General features: G+C 38.3%; 1 protein-coding gene across 1 annotated transcript in view; it reads left to right on the top strand.

Annotated features, from left to right (window-relative positions):
• Positions 1-19,268, top strand: part of SGMS1 (sphingomyelin synthase 1) — a 159,479-nt gene that overhangs the window by 30,239 nt on the left and 109,972 nt on the right. Inside the window, exon 3 of the mRNA XM_011990285.1 lies at positions 6,977-7,057. The gene's annotated coding sequence lies outside the window, so the exon portion shown is untranslated. The remainder of the gene's footprint in view (positions 1-6,976; positions 7,058-19,268) is intronic.

Below are 19,268 nucleotides of genomic sequence, written 5' to 3'. Positions count from 1 at the left end.
GTAACAGGAGTTCTGGAGGGATGTGACCTGGGGTGTTTTAACCCCTTTTATTGATACCTCTCATTGCTACCTTGGGGGGCGATATCATTGCACAGAAAAACCAGTTGCTATTTATTTTAAATATGGAAGTTTCTAGGAGAAAAGAGAGCTGCGGTCTGCATTCCTAATAGCCTACCAAAATACATACCAGAAATCTTTGTTGCTGCATTGGTTGCTTGTTTAGACATGGTTACTTGTGCTGAAAATATTTGTAAGCATCGTTTGCTTGTATCCCTATAGGTTCCTTATATACAGCACTTACCACAATGCTTTGGAATTGTAGATGCCCCCAAAATACCTGTTGAATGAATCGATGAATTTAGGAATAGAGATATATAAAGCAGTGGAGTAGACATCCTTGCACAAGTTTCTGTGCCAGCCTTTAAAAAATTTTCTTCCCTATTCATTTTTTTAAAGGCAGATTATTCAGAAGAAAAGACAGCCTATTTTGGGAGCATTTCAGTTTACTCAGAAAATATTGTGCATTGCTTTTGAAACTGGATTGAACATTTCACATGAATGTTTATATGGTGTTATTTTTCCCTTTTGCCACAAAGCTTAGTTTTTAGAAGGACTGTAGGAGCTTTGTAGTGTCATGAAATGTTAGTTCCTATTTTCTCCCCCAACAGAATATTTGATGCCATTGATTTCATCTTCTCATGTTGAAGCTAAAGTGTGGTAGGTCTGATTAGAAAGAAGCCTGGGAAACAGAAGACCTGCACTGTGCTGCTGAGTGACCCTGGACAGGTCACTAAAGTCTTTGGATCTATGTGTCATCATCTGTCGACTGAGAGACTGGGACTAGAAGACTAATGAGCATTTCTCAGCTTTCAGATGATGTGACTAGGATTTCCCTACCAGTTTCTGCTTGGAAAGACGGCCTGCTGAGATAAGAGGTCTCTGGCTCATTGAGTTAGTTTTAGCTGTATACTCTGTGGTCGAGAATGATTGTTACTTGATTTGTCGAAGCTACAGGTGCTTGCTCAGAAAATTTAAGAATATTTACATTTGGTTTTTAAGAAGCCCATATTAGAAAAACTTAGATAAAGATTGGGTGTTTTAATATTCATTTCTCAAAACCACTAATCCAACAAGTCTCCAACATGTCTCTTGGAACATGTTTTATTCAGTGTTTAAGTCCAATCTATCACATTTTAAATATTCCTTTGTTAAAATTATTGTATGCCATATAGGGTCATAATATAGCTCATATAACGGTCACAGTTCTCTTACTGTTCTAAACATTGTCAGTGTTTCACATGTTGAGTAGCTTTTACAGGCCAGCTAGGGAACCTGATCACCATTTATACGATTGCTATTTCCTTGGCTAGTATGTTTCATTATATCTTCCAAATGACAAGAATAGGATGGGAGGACCTGTCTGTGTATTAAGGGAGGAAACCGAATCTGAGTTGGAGAGAGCTGAATTGGAGGGTATGTGCTAATATAGAGACAGAATTGCTCACCCTGGCTCTTGGGGCTTCCTCTTTCTCCCCTCTCCTCTCTCAGAAGGACATGTGGTGACATCAGGGACATGAACTTCACCTCCATTTTGTAGTAGTTATCTATAGTTACATAACAATCTAGCACAAACTTAGCAGCTTAATCAATCACAAAATTATCTCACAGTTTCTGTGGGTCGGGAGTCTGTGAATGACTTAGCTAGGTACTTAACAAGGCCACAGTCGAGCATCAGCTATGGCTGCTGTCTTATCTGAGGCTGGATGGGAGGAGGATTTGTTCCCAAGCCCATGTGATTGGCAGAATTCAGTTTCTCATGGGCTCTCCAACTAGGGCCTTGGTTTCTTGCTGTCAACTGGGGGTTGCCTTCATGGGGCTCTCTCAATAAGCAGCCCACAAAATGGCAGCCTGCACTTTCAAAACCAGCAAGAGAGAAACTTGTAGCAGAGTAGATGTTACAATCTTATGTAATGTACCCACATACATCCTGTGATTTGTGCCTTATTTTATTGGCTACAAGCAAGTCACAGAACCTGTCCCGAAAAGGCGAGGGAATTAGGCAAGGCCTAGATAAGAAGAGACAGAGATCAAGGGGGCCACTTTAGAGTCTGACACATCTGAGATTGGCCAGGAATATGGCTTCTCTTTATCCTTACTCTCCTCTCTGTCCATTCTACTTAACTAGCAGCGTGCTTCTCATCCCTTCTGCTTTTCTCCTTCCTTCTGACCTACAAATAATTCAACAGCCCTGGGTGGCTTTTTCTCCTCTTCTCTACTGTAGAAACGCAATGAAAACGTAGCAGGAAACCCTGCCTTAGGAAGCAACTCTCATGCTGCTGGGGCCCTTCCTTGTCAGTGGGCATTTGGGGTATGTGACACATTCTTCTCTAGACAGTTGTTTCTACATCATAGTGTGGCTTCTATAAAGGACCAAAGTGAGGTCTTCTCAGCTTTTGTGTCTTCTGATTACTATTCTCTTTAAGCAAGCACTGAATTACAAAACCATTTCACTTTCACCATACCATCCTTTTAGGATGTCTTGCTAAGGCTGTGTTGGTAAATTTCAGGTTAGAATCATTAGCAAGTTTGGTGCTTTTACTCTTTTGCCCCAGTAACTCTTGTGTTATCTTCCTCTTTTCTTCAGACATCAGTAGGCTGCTGTTTCGTGCTTTTTTATGGCCTGCTCCTGGCCTGTGTCTTAGTTACTCTTTAGTTGTTGTTCTTCCTCTTTGCCAGGGACACAGTATAGTATAGTGGTTAAGAACAAAGACTAAAGCTAGACTGCGTGGGATTGAATTTCAGCTTCTGCCATTTATTAGCTAAGTAATCTTGAGCAAGTTACTCAGTTTTGTTTCTATGTGGCTGGTGCTAACATTTCTGAATTTTCCACTGGCCAACAAGCCTCTGAATGCTGCTGCCACTCTCATTTTGCTCCCAGGATACATGCACAGATGTAAGAGCAGACAATTTGCCCTTTATTGCTACATGAGATATCACCCCAAGCCCTTTTGTGGTCTCCTAGTGAAGTGGCCTGGAACATTGTTGAGCTTATTGGGATATCTCTTTTTTTGTGGCTTCACCCTAGTACTTGTATTGCCCCCAAAGGATGAGGATAGTGTACATTTTCCAATGGCACAACATTTAATAAGCATTTACTGTTTGCCATGAACTTTATTAAATTGTGTATAGACATTATGTGTTTTAACCCATATAACAACACCTGGTTATTGTACTGATATTGCTCCCATTGTATAGATGAGGAAACTGAAGCTTATAGAAATTAGACAACATGCTCAAGGTCTTCAGAGCTTAGTTGTAGAATATAGTTCTGTGTGACAGCAAAGCACATATCTTTAATGATCACAGGATACTGTCTCCCATAGAGGAAGCCCAAATTCTTCTTAGTGAACTAGCTCATTTGGAGAAAGAGGCTAAAAATCAAACAACTGTGTCTCATGGCCACAGGAACTTTTCCCCCAATGTCTCCAGCCTTATTTTCACATTAGCTCTTGAATGCTTTTGATTTTGATGCCAGCCAGTCTTCTTCCACCTGGGAGTAGCAGGCTCAGCTTTGCCCTAGAGTGTAAAGTGAACATTTAAAAAAAGAGTGTATTCTTTTTATCCAGATTTTCCCATGACTGTTGTGGAATCTTAACATTGTATTTGAAGTGCGATTAGGAAGTGCTGGGCTTGTAACAAGCACAGCCAGGGTTCATACGTCCAGATTGTTCTCTTTAAGTGCATCAGCTGAACTAATTGCTTATATTCTAGTGATCCTGCTAGTAGTGTTCTGCATTTTTTTAAATGAACTTCATCTCAATCACCTTATAGCCCCTTCCCCACTCCCAGTGCTCAGCACAGTGTCTTCCACCAAATGGGTGGTTCAATAAAGTTGGTTGTTGAAGTTGCTTCTAATTCTTTTGAATAACCACGGTGGTGCTAAATTACCATCTTTGAGGATGAATTTGATTTTTTGAACTCATCTATTAAAATACTTTCTATTATAGCAAATAAAGTGGTTTTTGTTAAAATTAGGGGGAACTAAACTGTAATGACACATGTGTTCTTGTGAACATTGCACACTGGTTCTGAAGGTAAAAGAAGAGTACTTATTCTGAGCAGTCAGCATCATTGGAGTGAGTCCCAAAGAGGGTGACTTGGAAGGGGTCAAGGAATACTTTTTTTAGACATTAAGTTCTGGCACTTCTGTTTTAAAGTTGGTATGTGTTCACCTGGTGAATCTTGTGTTTTTTGTTTGTTTGTTTGTTTGTTTGTTTTTAACATAACTGACAAATCCATACTGTTGCTTATGAGTCTGTAATGTGGTGCTCAGCATTAGAGTATACACCAGAAGAATTAGCACTAATGGAAGTGATTCATTCCCTTTTTTCAGAAATTCATCATCAAAAAAAGAAACTCAGTATTGATATGAAGAATGTTAACAAAGACGTAGCTAGAGTTTTCTGTGTGCCCATGTTAATAAAGGCTGTCAACTAAGGCGGAGATTTGTATTGAACACTTCATCAGATCAACTTAGAAAAGTTTTATGTTGTTGTCAAAAGTTACTATTAGAACCTCTTTCCAGAATGTTCTCATCAGGAAAGAGTCTGTGAATTTAATGGACTGCATACCATAATTGCAATTGTAATCGTGAATTTAATAGTCTTACTACCATAGTTGCACTAGTGAGCACAATAATTGCAATAATCTTTTGGGAACTAATTGTATAATGAACATGGTGCATATGCCATCTTTAAGTTATATAACTACTCTGCAAAGTATGTATTATTGTATGTATTTTACAGACTTGGAAACTGAGCCTTAGAAGGAGTAAATTACTTGGCAAAGATCACACTGCTATTAAACAGCACAGCCGGGGTTCAAACCTGTTTATTTTGAACCTATATCAAACCTTACTGTGTTTCTCATGCATTTAAAGAGCCTCATGTCAGTGGCCAGGCATATAAAGCCAATGAATCTGTTCCTCTCAGTGTTGGGTATAATTTATAGATCTTTGACTCTTCAATTCTTCCTTGCTATTTTTATTGATGCTGGCAAGTTCTTTCTTTATTACTAGGGGAGATCTCTTTATTTATTTATTTGGTGTTTGTTCCATCTCCTCCTTTCTTTTCTTTTTTTTTCCGAGATGGAGTCTCACTCTGTCGCCCAGGCTGGAGTGCAGTGGCGTGATCTCGGCTCACTGCAACCTCCGCCTCCCGGGTTCAAGCGATTCTCCTGCCTCAGCCTCCCGAGTAGCTGGGACTACAGGTGCCCACCACCTCGCACGGCTTATTTTTGTATTTTTAGTGGAGACAGGGTTTCACTGTGTTAGCCAGGATGGTCTCGATCTCCTGGCCTCGTGATCTGCCCACCTTGGCCTCCCAAAGTGCTGGGATTAGAGGCGTGAGCCACCGTGCCCAGCCACTCATCTCCTCCTTTCTTAATCTCCTTACCACCACCCTGTCCCTTTATGGTTTGGGTAACTTGAGATTTCTGTCTATTGTTCAGGTAACTGAGGTGACACTGCCTCTCATGGTACCTCAGTGCATGCATGGAGCCATGTCACAATTATTAATCTCATCTCAGAATTAACATTGAGGCTTCAGGTGATGAAAGTTAACTTAGGTTCCTGTTTTATCAATATTGTCTTCTTGGAGTCACATGTTCTTCACATAACATGAGCAATAGTTGCATTCTACCTGGTAAAAGTAGGACATTTTTATTTGGGGCCCTTCTCTAAAGGGAAAGAAAGCAAAAAGTTCTATTCCTAGCCTGTTTATTCTAAAATGCTAAGAAATGGGGAGCAAAAGTAAACACATTGTTCTGAATGACTTCTTCTTGGAAAAAGGAAGGCCCTTCGCTGGGCATATTTTATTATTCTGTGAATTATATGAATCCTCCAGTATTTGTTGAATTGGACATGTGGACAATGTAGCAATTCTGATCATTAAGCATTTGGTGTCCATAGTTCTGATATAATGCCTTTGTTGGATCAAAACATATGTGACTTTGACAGATTTTGACTTTTATCTTGTTTAATCCTCATTACCACACAGTATTGTAAGGGACATTTTATCTTCTTCTAGAGATGAAGAAAATGAGGCTGGGAAAAGATGAATGGATTTTCATGAGATCACATGGCTAGTAAGTGGTAGGATTTTGGACCAGAGTTTTTTATCTGTGTGTAGTGTCTTTTGGTAGATGGTGGTAGTTTGAGTTGCTTGATTACGTAACTTTCCCATCCTGTAAGTTTTAAACAGTTGGAGACATAAACCAAGGATTGACATGGGAATCAACAGAGCCAGTCGCTTAATTGCTGTTAAAACAGGATTGGAGAACCCAGAAGTATCCATTCCCTCCTTTGAAACTAAAGCATGAATTGGACCCCAGCAACCCTGACACAGACCTCCACTAACAACCAGGGAGAAGCTAGAACAGGGAGAGCTGGCTCACCCTCTCAGAAACAGGCACCACTGTCTTGCCTACTGAGGAGATTAGCTGGCTCCAGGTGTGAGAGAAGACTGGAGGGAGGCCTTTGTTGCCTGGCTCAGAGCAGGGCCAAGAAATCAGGTGGTGTCTCGTTGAGTCCTTCCAGGCAAATTAATCCTTCACTTTTGAGGAGAGGTAAGAAGGGGTTAGGGGGGAGAGATGGAGAGAAAAAGTGGGTTACTCTAATACTGTTGCTGCCTGGGAAACAGACTAGGTATCTCTTCCTGAAAACATAATGGAGGGCAAAATTTTAAGGGTTCACCACCCCAATCCTTCACAGTGGAAATACTGCTCTTAAAATTTTTTTTCTCTTAAGGTAATTTTCTGTGTTGTTATTTTCTCTTTCCTTTTTGTTTTTGGTAAAAAAGAGAAGAGATAACTGGACTTTTCTATGTCTTTTGGGTGTAAAGAAGAGACTAACTAGTGGAAATCAAGAAATGGCCTTTCTGAGACATATGACTAATTAGAGTCTTTCTTCTTATGACAGGTGATGGAACTGTACTGGAACAATGGGAGAAGCTGGTAGCTTATAGGAAGCCAAGATGACAAGAATGTTTTTAAATAATCCGTAAGTTAATGTTTGTTGGCCTTTTGGAATTCTTTTAACTACTGGGTAAATTTTCTTTCAGGAACCATGGTAAAAGGATAACACAGTCAACTAACTTGAGTGCAGAAGAGAAACTATTTTATAAAGTAAACATCCAAACACTTCAGACAATTGATGCTAACTTTAATAAATCTTATTTTGCATACTTCTTTCTTGATAGGGTGTGTCATTTTAAGTTGTGTGTGTCAATTTGGTGGACAGAGCATAAGTATTTGAAGAATTAAGAGAATTCCCTGCACATGGTCAGCATTTAAATTAAACTTGGAATAGCCCTTCTGATATGCAGATATTTTTGGTCCTAGTGGTTTCCTTGGGCTCCATTTCTCACTAAGTTATTATTATTTTTTTTTTTGTGGGTATATCTTGAAGTAAATATGAACAAATTTGGTGAATATGATTAAAATTGAGTTCTTTGTCTACATCTTCTCCATATCCCTCTTCATATATGCCACTTTTATATACATCAGAGGTTATTAATGTTTGCTGATTATCTGACAGTTACATATGGTTGATTTTGGTTTCACTGTGATAATAATAATGTTAGTAAGAGGGGTAGCTTAGTGGAAAGATCATGTTTTTGAGTCAGACGATCCTAGGCCTCATTCTTGCTCTTGTGCTTTTTAGTAGTTACTCAACCTCTCAGAACCTTAGTTGACTCATTTGTATATTGGATTTGATACTATCTCTCATAAAATTAAGGGTTGCAGAAAGTACTTTGTGCTATGACTGGCACATTATAGTTACACTGTAGTTACTGGTACAATAAATCATTTTTACTTTTCTTATATTTGTGTCATGATTTATAACCTATAGGCCTTTATTCTGACTCAAAAGATTGGCCAGCTCGAGTTCCTTACGTCTTGCCAAGCTGTGGTGATTAACATTATAGCTAGCATCTGCAGGTAGATGTTAACAAGCTGGCAATGTCAGAAGGAGGGGTTGTCATCTTTGCAGGTTTCCATTGTGTAAATACCCCTACCGTCGCTGGCTCATTTTAAACTACGAGCGAAAGTCACTGAAAGCAGGGTTAGGAAGTGTTATGCAGTAGCACAGCATTATATAGTTTCTACCAACCAGATAAAGTAGTTACAAATCACCTCAAGAGCATGGTTAACAGTAAAATAATTAGGAAATGATGAGTTTTGAGTATTTATTACCTTTGTTTTTAGTATGATTTATTTTAATTTTGTTTATATAATTTAACTTTTAATAATGCTGTGTTTAACAACCAACTTGCTAAAAATTCTGAGAATTTAACAATTGGTTCTAGTGGACTGGTATAAGTTGGCTCTAATACACCACTAATTGTAGGTTTCCTGTTGTGAAGACATTTCTAAGCCACAATTCTTTAATTATCTGCCTCAGCCCTGGTGGTAAGAGTTTCGTTTGATGAATAAAAACAAGGTTTGGTTTTGAGTCAGTGCTTGCTATAACTCAAGTTGTCATGCTCATATTGCTTCTAGAATTGAAAATAGATGCCAAAAGCAATTTAGAATTTAGACCAGTTTCTTGAGTTGTTGACTCAGTTTCATAACTGACCCCCGGCATCGCTTGCCTATTCTGGCTGTTAAACTGATCTCCAAGTGCTAATATTGGCAATCAATCATTCTGCTCACTGCCTGTTGAACTTCCTTCTCTCCCTTCCCTATATTCCTTCAAATCTTAAATTCCTTCAGGTAGTGGCACTGCAGAGACAAGTAGTCAGGGTTCCTCCCAACTAAGCATTCCATGCAGCTTTGCTTTTGATTTAAAAGTTAAGTTTTAATGGAAAGACAATTGCCTCTAGGGAGAGAGTAAAAACAAAACAAAATCTGAGCAGTTTAAAGTTCATCTTGGCTTGATTAAAATCTTAGGGAGTGAAATGGAGGAAAAAAAAGGAAACCGGATCAGACATCTCAATGTCTCTTCTAGAAGCAACTTCTTCAGTTTTCTAACTTGCCCTTTAGAAGGAAGCAGTGGAACCCTGAAATTGCTAAGTAACAGCTAAGATTGTGGTGGTTGTTTTTACTTTAAATCTCACCCACCTAGTTCTCAAAACACATTCCTTATTGAACCTTACAAAAATGCCTTGGATATTTCAAAACATTTGCTTGTGTCAGTTCTTTGAATCAGACTTACATAATTGTAAAACATTCATTTCCCCAATTTCCTCTTAAAACAAAAGGTATTTATAGTTCCCACCGAGTCAGGGATGGACTTGGATTACTGCAAAAGTAATCTGTGTTCATTTCAAGAGGAAGCTCATGGTTAAAATCTGAGAGACTTGCCTTTGGATTATGAAATAATGACCTTTGGCTTAAATAAGTGTGTCTTTGGTACTTTGAAAGCAAACATGGAAATAATAATTAATACAGAAATTTTATTATAGATATAACATTCTGATTTATATTATCATCTGTCTTACCAGAATGGGCCTTAATGTGGTTTCCAAACATCCCTTGTATAGATGATTTCTTTATTAGAGAACTGCTAGGTGTATAGTCTTTAGATGTGTAAATTTTATAGCCTTGCATTATGTTCATATCAACAAACTGAGTTGTTTACTAGATACTTGAGACTCATTGGTTTTGACGATAAATTTCAGTATAAATAAGAGAGACTTACTGCACGTTAGGAGTTGATAATCAAACCTGAAAAGAGAAAACTATAATTTCAAACTGAATGTGGTAGGCATTATAAAAGACATATAAAATACTCAGAAAACAGAAGAGAAAGAGAAATTACCTGGGTGGCAAGAGGAGTGGGCTAGCTGAGGGAGGATTTCAGGAGCAGATGATATGTGGATTAGATATTTAATGATTAATGCCTTTTTATTAAAGTACCTTTCATGAAATTATAGAAGTTAACATTGCTAATTGGAAAGACCTTTAGAAATGCAAAAACTATTTTGCATTTGCAAAACTATTTTGCGTGACAGTGAAAATGTCAGCAATTAACATTTTTTTTTTTTTTTTTGTATTCTGCCATACTTTTTTATTCCTAGATTAGATACATGCTTTATTTTCCCTCTAAAATGGGTCTGGTTATTACTATTGTTTTAAAATCTGCTTCAGTTGACAATATAGCAAGATGATGCCACATCAATAAATATACATCTACATAATTGTTGATATATAGCATTCCATGTGTACATAGTCTATAATGTTTCATATTACTGGACATTTTTGTTTTCAACTTTTCATTTTTGTAAAGTGTGCTGTAATGAACATCTCTGTGAACATCATGGGCATTCATTCAGTTACCCAGATGAGACCTTTGTACAGAGTTGGGAGGAGTGCTTAGGGGACACTCTAGGTAGAAGGAACAGTTTGAGCAGAAAGGAACAGTTTGAGCAGAGATGGTACAGGAAGATCACGTTTTGGGAAAAGGCTAGAACTGTAGTTTAGTAGAATGAAAAGAGGAGAATACTGCTAATTAGGACTAGAAAAAGAAAATAGAGGGTCTTTGATACCAAGCCTTTAATTTATTCTTAGTTGGGCATCATTTTGGAATCTATGTTATGCTTTAAATGAATGACCCCGAATAGCTTCAATTGTTCTTAGTTTTTATTTGGAGAAGAAATAAAATAGTTCCAAATGCTCAAGAAAGAATAGACCTTTTAAAATTCTTGAGAGATTTAAGAAACTAACCAGAACATAAACAAGTTATTGAAGTCATGAGAAAAGGTGTATGTTTTTGTGTGTGTGTGTGTGTATGTGTGTGTATGTGTATGTGTAGAAAAAACTATAAGAGTAGAGGTTTTTAAAAGTGAAGGAAATTTATTTTCTACACTTAATGAATATTAAATTCTTTATAATTAAAATTTAAGGACAATTTGGAAAAGAAGTAAGTTTGGGGACACATGTCATAATTTCATAATAATAATACCTTATATTTACTGAGTTGCTTAATGATGAGGCTATGTTCTAAGAAATGTGTCCTCAGGCAATTTTGTTGTTGTGTCAACATATAGAGTTTACTTACACAAATCTAGATGGTATATGCAAACTTAGGCTATATGGTATAGGCTATGGCTCCTAGGCTGCTGCAAACCTGTATAGCATGTTGCTCTGCTGAATACTTTAGGCAATTGTAACCAAATGGTAAATATTTTTGTATCTAAACATAGAAAAGTATAGGAAAAATATATTATAATCTTACGGGACCACTGCCTTTTGTGTGTCCCTTGTTGATCGAAGCATTGTTATGCAGTACATGACTATACCTCTCTGTGCTTGTGTGTTTTAAATACAAACAGTCCCCAATTTACAATAGTTCAACCCTATGATTTTTTGACTTTACGATGGTGCAAAAGCGATACACGTTCAGTAGAAACCATACTTCAAGTACCCATACAGCCATTCTATTTTAACTTTCAGTACAGTATTCAATAAATCAAACACAATATTCAATACTTTAATAAATAGGCTTTTTTTGGGATGATGTTACCCAACTTTAGGCAAATGTAAGTGTTCTGAGCATGTTTAAGGTGGGGTCAGCTAAGCTATGGTGTTAGGTAGGTTAGGTGTAGTAAAAGCATTTTTGATGATGGGTTTTTTAGGATGTAACCTCGTCCTAAATTGGGGAGCCTTTGTTAATTATTGTACTTAGTCTGTTAACAGTCTTTTTAGGAAGAGTCTGGGATTATCTGCATTTTGCAGGTGCCTGAAAGGCTGACTTCTCTAAGGTGGGTGAGAGAACACCAGATTTGGTGTTACAGTTCAGGCACTGCTGAGGCCTTGAAACATTGCTATGATAGTTGTAAAGATAATAAGGCAGTATCTGAAAGATTATGAGAACAGCATAAAGTACCACAGAAATGGAGGGACTGCTTTTTATAGCAGGACACCTTCTATCATTACAGGAGGGAAGAAAGCTCAGCTCCAGCCGTTTTCCATTCTTTTTGTGGTAGCTTATATTATTGTCAGAACACTTGCTGCTCCTTTCTACACACCTTCCGTCCCTGTGAAAGGATTATACTTTCCTACTCTACAGAAGGCTGATGCCCCATGACTAGCTTGGCCAAATAAATCTTCTAGGATTTATTTTGGCAGGTGAAATGTCAGTGACAATAATTTGTGTCATTTCTGAGCAGAAACTTTAATAGGTATGGCCTGTTCTGCCATCTTTCTCTTTTCTTTGCCATGAGACTAGCATACCCCAGTTAGGGATGTTCCTTCTGCCCTGATCTTTGACTGAAGAGGACATGGAGTCCAGCCACAGTTTATCTGCAAGGAGCCAGACAGGAACTAGAAATAAGCCTGACTCCATTGTTAGCCTCCAAAGTTTGAGGACATTTTGTTCCTGCAGTATAAGTCAGCCTAAACCGATCTACTCTTTTTTCTCACTTTAGGCACCATCCTCTCTCTTTCAGGCCTAAACACACACGCGCACACACACACGCGCATACACACACACATTCTCTCCCTCTCTCTCATTCACACACAGCTTAGCCTTTTTATCTCGAGGGATAGAATTCCCTATCAACTGTTCCACTGCTGTCTTTCTCCTTCATTGAAGATTTCAACCTTCATCAGAGGTTAACAATTCAAATAAGGTATTTAGAGTCGATCAGGATGACCCTTTATTTTTTTCTTCAAACATTTGTAAAACATAGTCCATGTCAAAGTAGATTTCTGGAGGTTTAAAATAACCCAAGCCCTGGACCCAGCCTTCAGGAATCGAAGAATATGGTGGGGTGCTATCTGTTCAAGTGGCTATCCAACAAGGTAGACAATGTTGGGTGCTGATGAAGGATGTGCTTTGATCCTTGGTGACCTGTGTTTCTGTAGTGTCCCCACTTTGTTGTATGTCGACCTTAGATGTTAGGGTTATTGCTTTTGAGTAGTTCAGCTTACCTTCTCTTTCCCCTCTTCCTTACCTTGTATTTACTGTGCCATTTAAAGTGTACTACATGCTAGACTGCTGTATTCTCGATTTGTAGTTTTCAGTCAATTTATACGGACTCATTCACTGGTTTACGGTACATGTTCTTTGTCTGACACACATTGTATGTTTTGTTGTTGTTGTTGTTGTTGTTGTTGTTGTTGAGACAGAGTCTGGCTCTGTTACCCAGGCTGGAGCTCAGTGGTGCCATCTCCGCTCACTGCAAGCTCCGCCTCCTGGGTTCACGCTATTCTCCTGCCTCAGCCTCCTGAGTAGCTGGGACTACAGGCACCTGCCACCACGCCCAGCTAATTTTTTGTATTTTTGGTAGAGACGGGGTTTCACTGGGTTAGCCAGGATGACCTCGATCTCCTGACCTCGTGATCCGCCCACCTTGGCTTCCCAAAGTGCTGGGATTAGAGGCGTGAGCCACCGGGCCCAGCGGTAAGTTCTTTAATTTCACAGATGATATATTAATTTTTTTCTGTTATAAAGTGCTTAACATACTATTACAACAAAGTTAAGGTATTAGTAACTTTGTATTGTTTTCTTTGATTTGATTATTTTTGTTTCCCTTCAAGTTAGTGGTTCTCTTTTCCGTGATGTGTGAAATGGAGTTCATTGTTAATTGGGGTGCTTTTTTCCGTTATTTCAATTTAGAATAATTTGGAGTTGTTCTCTCATAATTTTAGATCACTGTGTCTTACTACCTGACATGTGTCAAAGCAATCCAACTTAATTTCATGCTACTAGTGGCAAGTCCTGGCTTTGGAGTATGGGGTGAAATCAAGAGCTCATAGAGGTCTGTCTGACTAGTGGTTTCTATGTTAAGCCCATGTATGACTTAGCTGTTCCCCTTTCTTCCTGATTGAATTCTGATGTTTTCTGTCTCATTACTTCTGACCACCATTCTACTTTGATTTCAAAAGGCACAGGGTTAATTTATTATTAAAGCAACATCTTGGACCGGGGGCTTTCAAACTTGTCCAACATGTACAGAAAGAAATGGTTGTCAGCTTCAGTTAGACAAGGGAAGGGGAACTCAGAGAGCTGCCATGTTTCAGTGAGGTCTACTTCATAGGATGGGTGGTGACTTCATGGGTGTGACTTTAATACTATATTTCATACCAAACAGGTAACCGTATTCACTTGTATATATTAAATACTGCATAACCAGATTTTTTAAAGGTATGAAATACCATTAATATTGATAAATGTGTCCACTGCATTTATTTTGGCAGACCTGAGTCACATTAGTGTTAGTTGTTTTTTTCCAATTTTAATTTTCTCTTAAACGATTTTTATAAGCAAAAAATACTTTTATTTTGGAGAATTCAAGCAACACAGAAAAATATAAAGAAAGTAGAAAATCACCCCCAGATTCTGTTAACATTTTGGTGAATCTTTTTTTACTTTTGTTTTTCATTAAATCATTTTTATCCACTTAACAATGTGCTACAGCACATTCTCTAAATCAATATTGTAATTTTTAATACATACCACTCCATTTTATTATTATATCTATTTTAATTAATATCCTGGTGATGTATGTTTAGATTGTTTCCTGTTTTCTCTATTACAGATGATATATCAATGAATATCTTTGTACATATATTTTTTGATATATTTCCAGATATAATTAAAGGGATGCATACTTTTTATTTTCATACACATTGCCAGAGTGTCTTCAGGCAAAAAAGAGTTTTAACTTGCACACCTCAAATTAATGTAATGAGAAATGTCAGACTTATTCATTCTTGTCAACCTGATCTACAAAATATGTTTAAATATTCACAGCTTTTAAAAAATTTTCCATTTTTATTTCAGATTCGGGGGTACATTTGCAGGTTTGTTATATGGGTAGATTGTGTGATGCTGAGGTTTGGAGAATAATTCATCCCATTATCCAGGTAGTGAGCATAGTACTCAATAGGTGGTTTTTCAGCCTCCCTTCCTTCCTCCCCTCTCTAGTAATCCTCGATGTCTGTTGTTCCCATCTTCATATCCATGTGCACCCAATGCTTAGGTCCCACTTATAAGTGAGAACATGTGGTATTTGGTTTTCTGTTTCTGCGTTAATTTACTTAGGATAATGGTCTCCAGCTCCATCCATGTTGCTGCAAAGGACATGATTTCATTCTTTTTTATGCCTGTGTAGTATTCCATGGCATGTATGTACCACATTTTCTTTATCCAGTCTACCATTGATGGGCACCTAGGTTGATTCCCTGTCTTTGATATTGTGAATAGTGCTGCATTGAACATATAAGTGCATGCGTCTTTTTGGTATAATGATTTATTTTCCTTTGATTATATATGCAGTAATGGATTGCTGGATCAAATGGTAATTCTATTTTTAGCTGTTTGAGAAATCGCCAAACTGCTTTCCACAGTGGCTGAACTAATTTACATTCCCACCAGCAGTGGATAAGCATACTCTTTTCTCTGCAACCTTGCCAACGTATTATTTTCTGACTTTTTAGTAATAGCCATTCTAACTGGTGTGACTTTTTAATAATAGCCATTGTGATTAATGGTATCTCATTGTGGTTTTGATTTGTATTTCTCTGATGATTAGTGATGGCTCATCATTTTTTTGTATGTCTGTTGGCTGTGCTCATATGTCTTCTTTTGAGAAGTGTCTGTTCATGTTCCTTGCCTACTTTTTAATGGGGTTGTTTCTTGTTTGTTGAATGTTTAAGCTCCCTATAGATTCTGAATGTTAGACCTTTGTGAAATACATAGTTTGCAAATATTTTCTCCCATTCTGTAGGGTGTCTCTTTGCTCTGTTGATAGTTTGTTTTGCTGTGCAGAAGCTCTTTAATTAGTTCTCACTTGTCAACTTTTGCTTTTGTTGCAATTGCTTTCAAGGACTTAGTCATAAACTCCTTGCCAATGCCAATGTCCAGAATGGTATTTCCTAGGTTAAAACACTTTAGACAGGTATTTTAATATAGATATATAGATAGTACCTTCTTTTTTTAACAGGGCAAAAGACACTTTTTATGAAGATACTATTTACAAATCATTGATTTTCAAATGATCTTCATGTAAGTACAAGGATCAGGTAGCTTAAAGCCTACCTAGAGAAATATTTTTCTGTATTCAGCCATAGAGAAGTACTTTCTTTTAAGAAATAGAAAGTTAAATCTGGCTAGTGACTGTGACTGCTCTCTAGTTCCTTCACGTTTTAGGTATTTACACAGAATCTGATACATTCACTCTCAATCTTCTCATCTGTGAGCCCACCCCTAGCTAGCTGCTCTTTGTATTTAGACACAATAGTCCCAGCTTTCAGGTCAGACAAACATGGCTGTGCAGCTGGCTCTGACTTGTCTTGATGATTGACCTTGGACATATATACCTTTCTGGACTCCCTGTTTCTTTGTGGGTTCAGTGTAGTTGTTAATATCTGCCTTGCAGTGTTGTATATGGATTAAATGTGAAATAATGTGTATAAAATGAAAGCCATTGTCATCAGTTGGTACTCGGTAAATGCATTAAATTGAGCATGTTTTTCTTGTTCTAAATGGAATTTCAAATACATTTTCCTTTAGGAACAATGTCATGAATGGAGTTTGAGTACAGTATTAGAAATATTATTCAGCATTCTATTTCATTGACATATAATTTCATTAAATTATGAGTTAAATAGGTTTTTAAGGACTGGCCAGAGAAGCCAGCTTTCAAGTGAACGGTATTCCAAGTGTTACATAAGAGTTCATGGACTTAATTTTTTTTCCCATGCCACCTTGTCTAAGAAGGGTTCATTGACTTTTGACTCTAGAAGTGAACTTTTAGAATGTAATTTATTACCTGGTTGACGATGGCTTGGAATTTCTTGATAGGTGATGATGTGTTTGGGGTAAACAAGACCTTCCTTCTACTTCTGAGAATTAAACCCATTTTCTTCTAGAGAACTTACTGCTCCTCTCACCAAACCAACCAAGTGGTCCTAGTGTAGACCAGCCAGTCAGGAGTACATGGCTCCAAACTGGACCTGTGAGTTTTTCTTGCAGTTTTTAAAATTGCAACTGTGAAAGGAGGAATTGTCTGTCTTGGAGGCAGAGCTAGGAGTTAAGTGGGAAAAGGCACACTTTAAGAATGAAGGATAAAGCCAATGATAAAGCACCAGAAACAAAGATGCTATCTTGTCCTGGTGCAGTTCGTGTTGAGCTGATCCTCATGCCCAGCTGCCCCTGTGGCTTTCCTTTTGCTGGGATATTTAGAGCCAATGTGGCTCACCTTGCTTTTGCCCGTGATGCCTCAAGTGCCATTTTTGTTACCTGCAAGTTAAACACTGCTGACTAATTCATTTGGTTGTTTATACTTGGAGTAGTTATTTAGAAAGTCAGTACCTTTGTCATGGGCAATTTTAATATATTATTTAGATGCATAATAGGACAGACACAGCCTTTTGAGAACAGTGGTAGTGTTTTTTTCCCCATCTGTCATCAAAGCAGAAATATGTTAATGCTAATCAAAGGATACCAGTGAATGAATGTATGTGCGGGTGGTAACGACTCTTTTGACAGAGGCTTGCTCTAATGCAAATATCGTAAAACTTTTATATACCTATGATGTCATATAATGCAAATGCCATATAATAAATGTATACCTATGACAGTTCTAGGAGTTATGAATTGTCTTGAAGAACTGTCCTTTGCTACCATTATGGGTTAGGAGCATCTGTTGGTAAACAGATGTTTGTGGTTGAGAGAGATGTTTACATTTAAGGAAGAATTGGTACTTTGGCAAGATTATCAAATATGTATCTATGTGTTCCTTATTTGAAAGGGAAGATAGAATGATTTGCTGCTTGTGTTCTCTTCAATGGATTCGTGTTTGGGGAACTGGGATTTTACATGACAACTCTGTTTTGTAAACTCCACTTCCTTTTAGGAAGTATCAGATTTGCTGTCTCAGTAGCATTCTGTATTGTTGGAACATGCCATGAAGAGCACAGAAACGCATCTGCTGCTTGGGTTCTGCTTGCCAACTGGTTTGAACAGCTATAATATTTGTTTATTCTTGATGTGTCAGCAGTCAAAGGGAACGTTTTCTTTTCTCCTTTGTGGCTGTTATATAACTTAAGCATCATTATATCAACAACAATGACTATTTATTCAGAATCTGCTAGGCCCTGGGGGATACAGAGGCTCAGAAACACAATGTCTACCTCAGATGGAATTTGACTGTCTGCTGAGAGTGAAAGGTCAGGGATCTCAAAAAGAAGGAAGGATGCTAACACCCTGTGTTAGTTGTGAAATGGAAGTATAAAGAATAAGATCTGTAGGTATTTGGAGGAGAGGAGAGATCCCCAGGGCTTTTGCCAGTGACACAAGTTCTAGGAGAAGGAAGGGTTTTAGTGGTCTGGAATGGGATATGTAGTAAAAAGAATGCAAGAAGGTTGTCAGGCAGGGGGCATGGTGTGAGCCTAGTGCTTTGAATGAAACTCTGTCACCTTAGCTGGTAACCACCCAGCAGCTGAGAGGCCTGGACTAAAGAGCACCAACATGGGAGCCCCCTGCATGGGTCCCTTTGGGGCAGCCTCTCCACTAGGGATGAGCACGGCTCCCAACCACAATGTGAAAGTTCAAGAATTTTTAGACCCTTGAGTGTACATGGCACACTCAGAGGCCCCCACCGTCTCCACTGCATAGGCCAGGGAGCACAGGCAAAGATAAAGAGACCCATGGGCCAACATCTTATTGGGGTCCAGTGTGTTATCCAAATATGTTTCCTAAGGTGAGCTTTAATTGGTGGGTTTAAAGCAAGCAGGTGCTAGTTCCAGGAGGTCATGTTGTGACTGAGAGGTGGTCAGTTTAAATTTGCAAATGTCTGAACGGTCTGTTTAAGGAAGTGGTGGGAAAGTGAGGAGCGTCTCTAAGTTTTATCTCCTGCCACCAGTGGGAGCCATTCAGGTGGGGAATGGAATTTGAAACTGACTGAGCCCTCATTCTGAGAAAGTTAAACCTATATTTAAAGTGGAAGACAAGTCAACATAAAATGGTAAGCACTCACTGTCCCTAGCTATGGTGCTAGTAATGTGCCCTCTGCTTTAGAGGAACAAGGAGTGGACCAGCAGGTTATTTGGCAGAGGGTTTTTAAGAGCAGGGGTTGCAGAGGTAGAGGCCAGGCTTCGAGTGCCTATAAATGTCATGGCACTGGACCCGCAGGTTCACCGTCACTCTTTTTTGGTAACTATATATTTAGAATCTGTGTACTTTGAATTTTAATTTGAGACAACAAAGGCATCCTAGAACCAGTTATCCTGTTCTCTTGTGGGAATGTTCTAACCACATT

This window comes from Mandrillus leucophaeus, unplaced genomic scaffold (genome assembly GCF_000951045.1).
Source record: "Mandrillus leucophaeus isolate KB7577 unplaced genomic scaffold, Mleu.le_1.0 Scaffold376, whole genome shotgun sequence".
NCBI lineage: Eukaryota > Metazoa > Chordata > Mammalia > Primates > Cercopithecidae > Mandrillus > Mandrillus leucophaeus.
The sequence above is the reverse complement of the archived record's forward strand: the minus strand, read 5'-3'. Positions and strand labels throughout refer to the sequence as shown.